This window comes from Tupaia chinensis, unplaced genomic scaffold (genome assembly GCF_000334495.1).
Source record: "Tupaia chinensis unplaced genomic scaffold, TupChi_1.0 Scaffold000706_1, whole genome shotgun sequence".
Classification (NCBI taxonomy): Eukaryota; Metazoa; Chordata; class Mammalia; order Scandentia; family Tupaiidae; genus Tupaia; species Tupaia belangeri.
In genome coordinates, this window is record NW_006160229.1 from 4,543,486 (window position 1) to 4,551,639 (window position 8,154).

The window sequence follows — 8,154 nt, forward strand, 5'->3', positions numbered from 1 at the left end:
TTTCCATAGGGCACGTGCACTCGCCAGACAGAGAGAGAGAGACATAGAGACAGAAAGCGAGAAATCACCGCCCCCCAGGGGGGATGGCCACGCCACAATCTCTTCTCCTCCATTCTCCTCTCGGGATCTTGGGCATGCACGCACACGCGCCCGGCGTGAGCTTAAGCCACCGGGTCCAGGACGCAAACTGCGGTCGACTACATGGGAGTCCAGCGACATAGCCATTTAGCTAACTGCTGGTCCCCCTGCCATATTCTTTGATACTCTACATCAGGAGTCAAGAAGCAATGGCCTGACTTTTGTTTTTGTAAATAAAGTTGTATTGGAACACAGCCATGTCCATTTATTGATGTCTGGTCTACAGCTTCTTTTGAACTTTGACCACAGATTTCAGGAGTTGTGGCAGAGAATGCATGGCCCACAACATCTTAACTATTTATTTTCTGGCACATTACAGAGAACATATGGTAAACCCCCGTCTAGATCAGTGCCTCTCAACTCTTGTTACATAGTCAAACAACCAGAAAATATCCTGATGCTAGGGCCAGCATTTGGCATGGTAGTTAAGGTGCTGGACTCCCACATGGCTGAACATAGTTCAAGTCCTGAATCTGGTGGCTTGAAAATCACACTGGATGCATGTGCATGTGTGCCCAAAATCTCAAGAGGAGAATGGAGAACAAGGGATTGGAGCATGATAACCTTCCCCTGACCCAGGGGATAATTTCTCACTTTCTCTCTCTCTGTCTTTCTCTCTCTTTGGTGAGCAAGAGCACATGTGCCTTTGGCAAAAAAGATCTTAAAAAAATATTCTGCTGCCTATGTTGCACTCTGAGATTCTGAGTAAGTTGCTATAGATGCAGCATTCAGAATTTTTTGGGATGTTTTATAAGTTATTTTAACTTTTAAAAGTAAGAAACATTTTGACATAGGTTAACAACAATAAACAGGTTTTCTCCTTTTCCCGGACTAATAGGAACAGGCTGTTTCCAACTAGTTTACCAGTCTTGCTTTCATACTCCAAAGTTTAGGGACACCCAGGTAATTTTGCCTCAGTCAACAGACAGAATAAACTTGGAAATGAGAAAAATGGGAGATTGAAATTAGGAAATAAAGTATTTGTTACAGCCGAAATGATTGGAAATGAAGCAAACAATTATAAATAATAAACAGTAAACATATTGACCTATTCTGGAACATTATGACTTAAAGTGCCATTTACTTCTAATTTCACAAATAAACACAGCTGTTTTGTTCTGAAAAGCAATGAAAGACTTTACCTCTACTAAGCATATTTAGTACTGCTAACCAAGTAAGACACCAACTATTTAAAAAAGATATGTTTCATGCACTGTACTGGATTTTTTTAAAGATGTAAACTTTAATACATTGTTTCTTTTTTGAACTTGAACAGGAACCAGAATGAGATGATCTGGAAGATGACTTGTGGCACCTGGGTAAAGTAGTGGTATTCTGTATGGGCTGGCCCTGGGCTCAGGGTTGTTTAGTGTTTTCACCAGTCACAGTCACTTGGCCTTCAGATGACTGTGATCATCTTCTTTTATTTTTTTTTTTTGCAATCATCAGATGAAGAAGATCTAGAATGACTTTTCTTTCTGTTCCTCTCAGGGGAAGATGATGAACTCAAATAAGATATTTTTCATGGGGAGTAAGAGCCCCTGTAGGATCTGGAGCTTGATTTCAACTCATGAGATCTCCAATGTTCTCTGGAACTAGAACAAGATTTTGACTGTTAGTTGGAAGAACTTCTTGAATGGGACCTGGACCTAGACGTTGAACTTGAGGGGGAGGATGAGCATGATAAAGATTGTGAATGTGAAGATCGAGACTTTAAGTGACTTTGTCTATTAGATTTCTTTTTTTTTCCTTTAAAAGTTGATCATTTTCTCTTTTTAAAAAATTTTATTTAACTCATTTATTTATTTAAATATTTAAATTTGACCAGAGAAAAACAGAGCGAGAGGGACACTGAGAAATCAAGCCACCAGGTCTGGGACTTGAACCACGGTTGGCCATGTGGTAGTCCAGTGCCCTTAATCACCAAGCCACCTGTCGGCCCCTTAGATTTCTTTTTATTATTATCTTCTTCTTTGCTGGCATTAAGATTATACTTTAAGAGATCAGCATCATCTTCTTCCTCATCCTCATCTAATTTATATTTAGAAAGATCTTTATCGTCATCCTTTCCTTCATCCTCAGATTCTTTATCTTCAAGTTCATTTTATATAGATGCAGTACCAACTGCCTTTCCTCTGTGTTTTTTATTTTTACGTCCAAACTCATCATATTAACTATCAGATTCTTCTCTATGTACTCAACATTTTCTCTTTTATTAAGACTACCACCACATCCTGCTCTTTCATCTAATTTAGCATACTTTGGAGTATTACACATGTTACACTCTGATCTGCTGGCTCAATTCACATTACTACAAGTTTTACGTTGCCAGTCATTAGCACTGAGCAGGCCTCGGCTCTTTTCTGCAAGTGTCTTTCCTACTTCAATGCCCCCAGCTTTCATCATCTTACCCTCAGTTGTCTTCTCTCTATTATATCACACTGATTACAGCTGGTTCTTCCAGCGAAGTTTGCATTTCCACATTTCTTGTCGGGGCAAATCCAGTTCCCATCACTAACTTGGAAATTCTTGGTTGATATCTTAGAAGCCACCACCACAGCACAGCATTCAGAATTTTAAAAGCCCCTGAGTTAATGTACAAGTTTGAGAACCATTACTCTACATTGTCACTTTCATGAGTTCTGGAACTGTCTTTGCCTTTCATCTCTCTGTCCCTACTTATACCACAAAGACCTAATGGTAGGGAGTTTTTAAATGATTGATGCACACATAACTAGTAAAGGCAATAATAAGTGACATTTGCTGAGTATTTACTATGCTCCAGGGATTATGGTATGCGCTTTACAAACTATCTAATTTAATTCTCACAATAAATCTGCAAAGTACATGCCATTATTGTCTCCATTTTACAGATGACAAAATTGAGGTTCAAAGAGGTTGAGTGACTTATTCAAAGTCACATAGCTAGTAAGGAACAAAGCTATGGCTTGAAGTCAAGATAATGTAATTCCAGGGACCAGAAGCTGGTGTGGAGGTTAAGGTGGTTGGATCCTACATGGCTGACTTCACGGTTCAAGTCTTGGACCTGAAGACTTGAAAAACATGCTGGCATGTGTGTGTGCATGCCCAAAATCCCAAGAGAAGAATGAAGGAGAAGGGACTGTGGTGTGGCCATTCCCTTGGGGGGGGGGGCGGTGATTTCTCACTTTCTCCCTTTTTTTCTTTCTGAATCTCTCTAGTGAGTACATACATCTTATAGCAAAAAACTAGAAGAACAAAAATCAAGTCAAGGTGGATCAAAGATCTAAATGTAAGGCCTCAAACTATAAAACTGCTCCTGGAAAACACTGAAGAAACTCTGGGAGACATTGGGGTAAGGAAAGACTTCTTAAATAAGACCCCCAAAGCACAGTCGATAATTCCCAAAATAGACACAGTGATTAGTGTGAATCGACAGCCCTCAGAATGGAAAAATATTTTTGTAAACTCTGCGTCAGATAAGGGACTGTTAACCAGAAATCACAAGGAACTCAAGCAGCTGTTCCAGAAAAAGACAAACAATCCTATTAAAAGATGGGAGAATGAGTTGAAAAAAACCACTCTCTAAAGATGACATACGAATAGCTAAAAGGCATATGAAAAAATGCTCAACATCCCTCATTGTAAGGGAGATGTAGATCAAAACCACAATGAGATACCACCTAACCCCAGTCAGAATGACTAAGATTAAAAAAAGAAAAAACAGTAAGTGTTGGTGGGGGTGTGGTGAAAGGAGAGCTCTCTTACACTACTGGTGGGAATGTAAATTGGTCCAGCCACTCTGAAGAACAATTTGGAGATTCCTCAAAAATCTACAAATAGAGCTACCATATGATCCAGCAATCCCACTCCTTGGTATCTACCCAAAAGACAGAAGAAGACTTAATCGGAAAAGTGTTTGTACATTGATGTTTATTGTGGCACTATTCACAATTACTAAGTCATAGAAACAACCCAAATGCCCATGAACAAATGGATAGAAAATCTATGGTACATATACTTTATGGAATACTATTCAGCCATAAAAAAACTGACTTTTGTGGTGGATGAATATGGAAGATTTACTGCTGAGTGAAGCAAGCCAGGCTATGAAGGAGAGGCATTATATGTCCCCACTTACTATGTACTAAGTATCCGCACTCTATGGCTGAAACTGATTGACTAAAGGATATAGAAACACAGTAAATGGATGTAAATACCAGATATAGTGTGTGTGAAAGAGGAGGGTCTGATGAAAGACATTTAGAAAAAAATAATAGGGAAGCAAAGCATTGATGGGACAAAGAAATGTGCTATTATCTGTTGAAGATATTTTATAGTTTTATCAACTGTACTAGGGAGAAATGTCACCTGTTGAAATGTTAATTTTGTAATCTAAATAATGTGATTGAATGTATAAAAGAAAACAAAATTAAAAAATGAAAAAAAAAAACAAGTCTCTAAAAAAAATCACAAAATAAATCTAGTGCGTATAGAAAGAATGTAATAAAAATTACTGGCCAAGTAAAGAAGTTGATGTACTCTGTATGTTTAACTTATTTACCAATGAATAAATAAATACACAAATAAAAATTTAAAAAATGCATCATAACTTTTCCAACAACCCAATACAACCCAATGTATAATATAGATAGACAGAATGAGTAATCTCTTTATACCTATTACTAAGATATGAGGTACAAATCAACAGATCCACAATATAATTGTGAAGTAATTCATAAGAAAATCCTAGCTGTTTCTTTCGTTGTTTAGTTTTTCAAAATCCAATTGCTTTTGTAAGTACAAGTAACAAAACAGGCTGCTTCCATGAGTTTTTCATTCCTCATGCTGTTTGATATGATACTAGAAGCAATGCTGGTATCTTTTTTCTCATTACACAACAGAAAAAGAGATATAAACATTTGAGTATATTCAAACAACAGTGCCATGTGTGTGTGTTTATGTGTGTGTGTATGTGGGGGGGTGTTGGTATGCATGAGTGCATGTGCATTCATGTGGGAGAATTTTGACCTGGACTTTACCAATAATTGAATTTTTGCTAACATTTCTGAAATTTTTAACATTTGTTGTGGACCCTGGAGCTACACTATTATTACAGGAAATCATTTTCTAGGCTGTCAACAATTTTTTTTTTTTTGTAGAGAGATTTTTGTTTTGGGGCATGTGCACTTGCTAGAGAGATAGAGAGACAGAAAGTGAGAAATCATCTCCTTGGAGAATGGCCTCACCACAATCCCTTCTCCTCCATTTTCTTCTTGAGATGTTGGACATGCACACACATGCATCTTTTCATGCCACCAGGTCCAGGACTCAAACCACAGTCAACTATGTGGGAGTCTGGTGATACAATCATTACACCACCTGCTGGTTCCTGTCAACATATTTTTCATCTTTTGACTTCAAAAACATTTCTACCAGAGACTCCTTCCTTTCTAGGCTGCATTGCCTTCTATTCTTACAGAAAACTCCCATCTAGACTCAAATTTGATTTCAAACCTGAACTACAAAAATTTTAAATCTATGAGTTCTCATTACTGAAAACCAGCATGGGTGTAACAAAATATGAAACTCATGGCAAACAACCATCTCATTTAGTCTCAATACTAGCTGATGTGAAATAGGAAATTGAGCTCATTGCCATCTGCCAATTACTACATCTCTGCTTCAAAAATAATTACTGGGCTAGCTCCATGGCCTAGTGGTTAAGGGAATTAGATCACACATGTCTGATTGTTCCATTTGAGTCCCAGTCCATATGGGTTGAAAAACACACTGGGCACAAGCGTGTGTATGCCCACAATCTCAACAGTATGGATAAATGGAGAAGAGATTGTGTCCTTACAACATCCCATTGGGAGATGCTTTCTTCCTCTACCCCATTCTCAGTCTCTCTGTCTCTCTGGGGAAGGCACATGCCCTCTGGCAAATTAAAACAATTGCCAATGTACACACCAGTAAAATTTTATTTTAAAAAGCTTAAGCAAATACTAGAACATCCAAATTAGGTTGGGGTTTTCATCCACCCTACTGAAACATAAGCACATATTAGATGTGCTTTATTTTCAGAGAGATGAGAAGATAACATGTGTATTATCCTAAAAGGAATTGCCTTACCAGCCCAAAAGTAGAAACTTGTGGGACAAAATATGCCATTTCTATGTTGTTTTTCCCCTATTGGTGCAGTTGAAAGCATGTGAGATTCTTAGTACACTTACATGTTTTTTTTTTTTCATGTATATATGTAAGAGTCCCATTGAAAGTTGTAAGGCAATTAGGCTGTTAAAAGATAGGGGTGTGGTAGAATGTTGTTGATAATTTTGCAAATTTCCTAAACTAAGCCAAACTAAGAGAAGGTGGTTATTTGGCCCAAATCTCAGTTCACTCTACTTTAAATGAATGAGATCTGAAACCTCCACAAAATACCTGGATGTAACTATCATCTGAATGGACTATATAGTAAGCTGAGCCTGAGGAGTTTCTGTGGAGAGCATTACCATGGTCAAGGATGCACCATGTTTGAGACACTTTATCTTTCTAACCGCTGTATGGATGAGGTGCAAGTATCATGTCTACTTTGCACATTAGGAAGTAGGCAGAGACCAAGACTTGAAGGTTTTTTTTTTGAGAATTATTTATTTACTTTATTATTATTATTATTATTTTGAAATTTGTTATAGGGCACATACACTCACCAGACACACACACACACACACACACACACACACACACAGAGCGAGTGAGCGAAAGTGAGAAAGCAAGCCACCAGGTCCGGGACTGGAACCGTCATCAGCCAAGTAGGAGTCCAGCGCCTTAACGAACATACCACCTGTTGGCACCAAAAGGGCAGAGGTTTTAAGGAGTGAACTTTTTTGTTTTTTTGCATCAGTGATTTTATTCAAGTAAAACATGCAAGAAAATAAGGAAGTGCTGTGGTTTGTGGTGATTTAAACAAAAACGATGTAATGTTTAGTTGAGGGTCAGGATTGTAACTGTTGAGAGCATCTTGTTTTCAACACAATTCAGTGGCTCTGTTTTACACAATGTAAGTCTTGTTCTTATAGGAGGGATATATTCACTGAAACAAGAAACTAAATTCAGTTTTTCCAAAGATGGTTTTATTTTGAGTTTAATTAAAAAAATTTTTTATGAATAGCCAAAAGGCATATGAAAAAATGCTCAGCATCCCTCATTGTAAAGATAATGCAGATCAAAACAACAATGAGATACCACCTAATCCCAGTCAGAATGACTAAGATTTTAAAAGAAAATGATAAGTGCTGGCAGGGGTGTGGTGAAAGGAGAACTCTCTTACACTGCTGGTTGGAATGTAAATTGGTCCAGCTACTGTGGAGAACAATTTGGAGATTCCTCAAAAATCTACAAATGGAACTACCATATGATCCAGCAATCCCACTCCTTGGTATCTACCCAAAGGACAGAAGGATTCTTTTTTTTAAAATTGTTTATTTTTATTATCATCATAATCTTCTTTATATTACATTGGATTACATATAATTTTACAGTGTATTACATTGCTTTTTCAAAAGGGAATGCCATGCATGTCAGTCAATACAGAGACATTAATCTCCCCACTTCATCATTCAATATCTTTTCTATGTTTTTCCCAATCATTATTATTATGATTCTAATTATTTTTTAAACAGCCAATCACTATTTCTCATTTTGCTTGTAAAAAGACTTTACCCATCATGAAATACTTCTCAGACCAATCCAGTTGAGAATACTATACATGTCACCATCAACAGGTAATAAGCCATCTCTGTTTCCCACTAACGTCCTGCCTCTCTATTGTTCACTTGCTATCCTTCTCTGTCCTCTTCTCTTCATCTCATCCTTTCCACACCGTCTTGTTCTCATTAAGTACTTTGACTGCTTTTATGTCCTCCACTATTTCACTCTCTACCATAGAGTGCAGATAGTCAGTATATATTAAGTGGATACATACAATATCTTTCTTTCATAGACTGGCTTACTTCACTCAGCAATAGATCCTCC

General features: G+C 37.6%; 1 pseudogene; it reads right to left on the reverse strand.

Annotated features, from left to right (window-relative positions):
* Positions 1-1,494: 1,494 nt before the first annotated feature.
* The window catches only part of LOC102469948 (zinc finger Ran-binding domain-containing protein 2-like), a 28,135-nt pseudogene continuing 21,475 nt past the window's right edge, over positions 1,495-8,154 (reverse strand).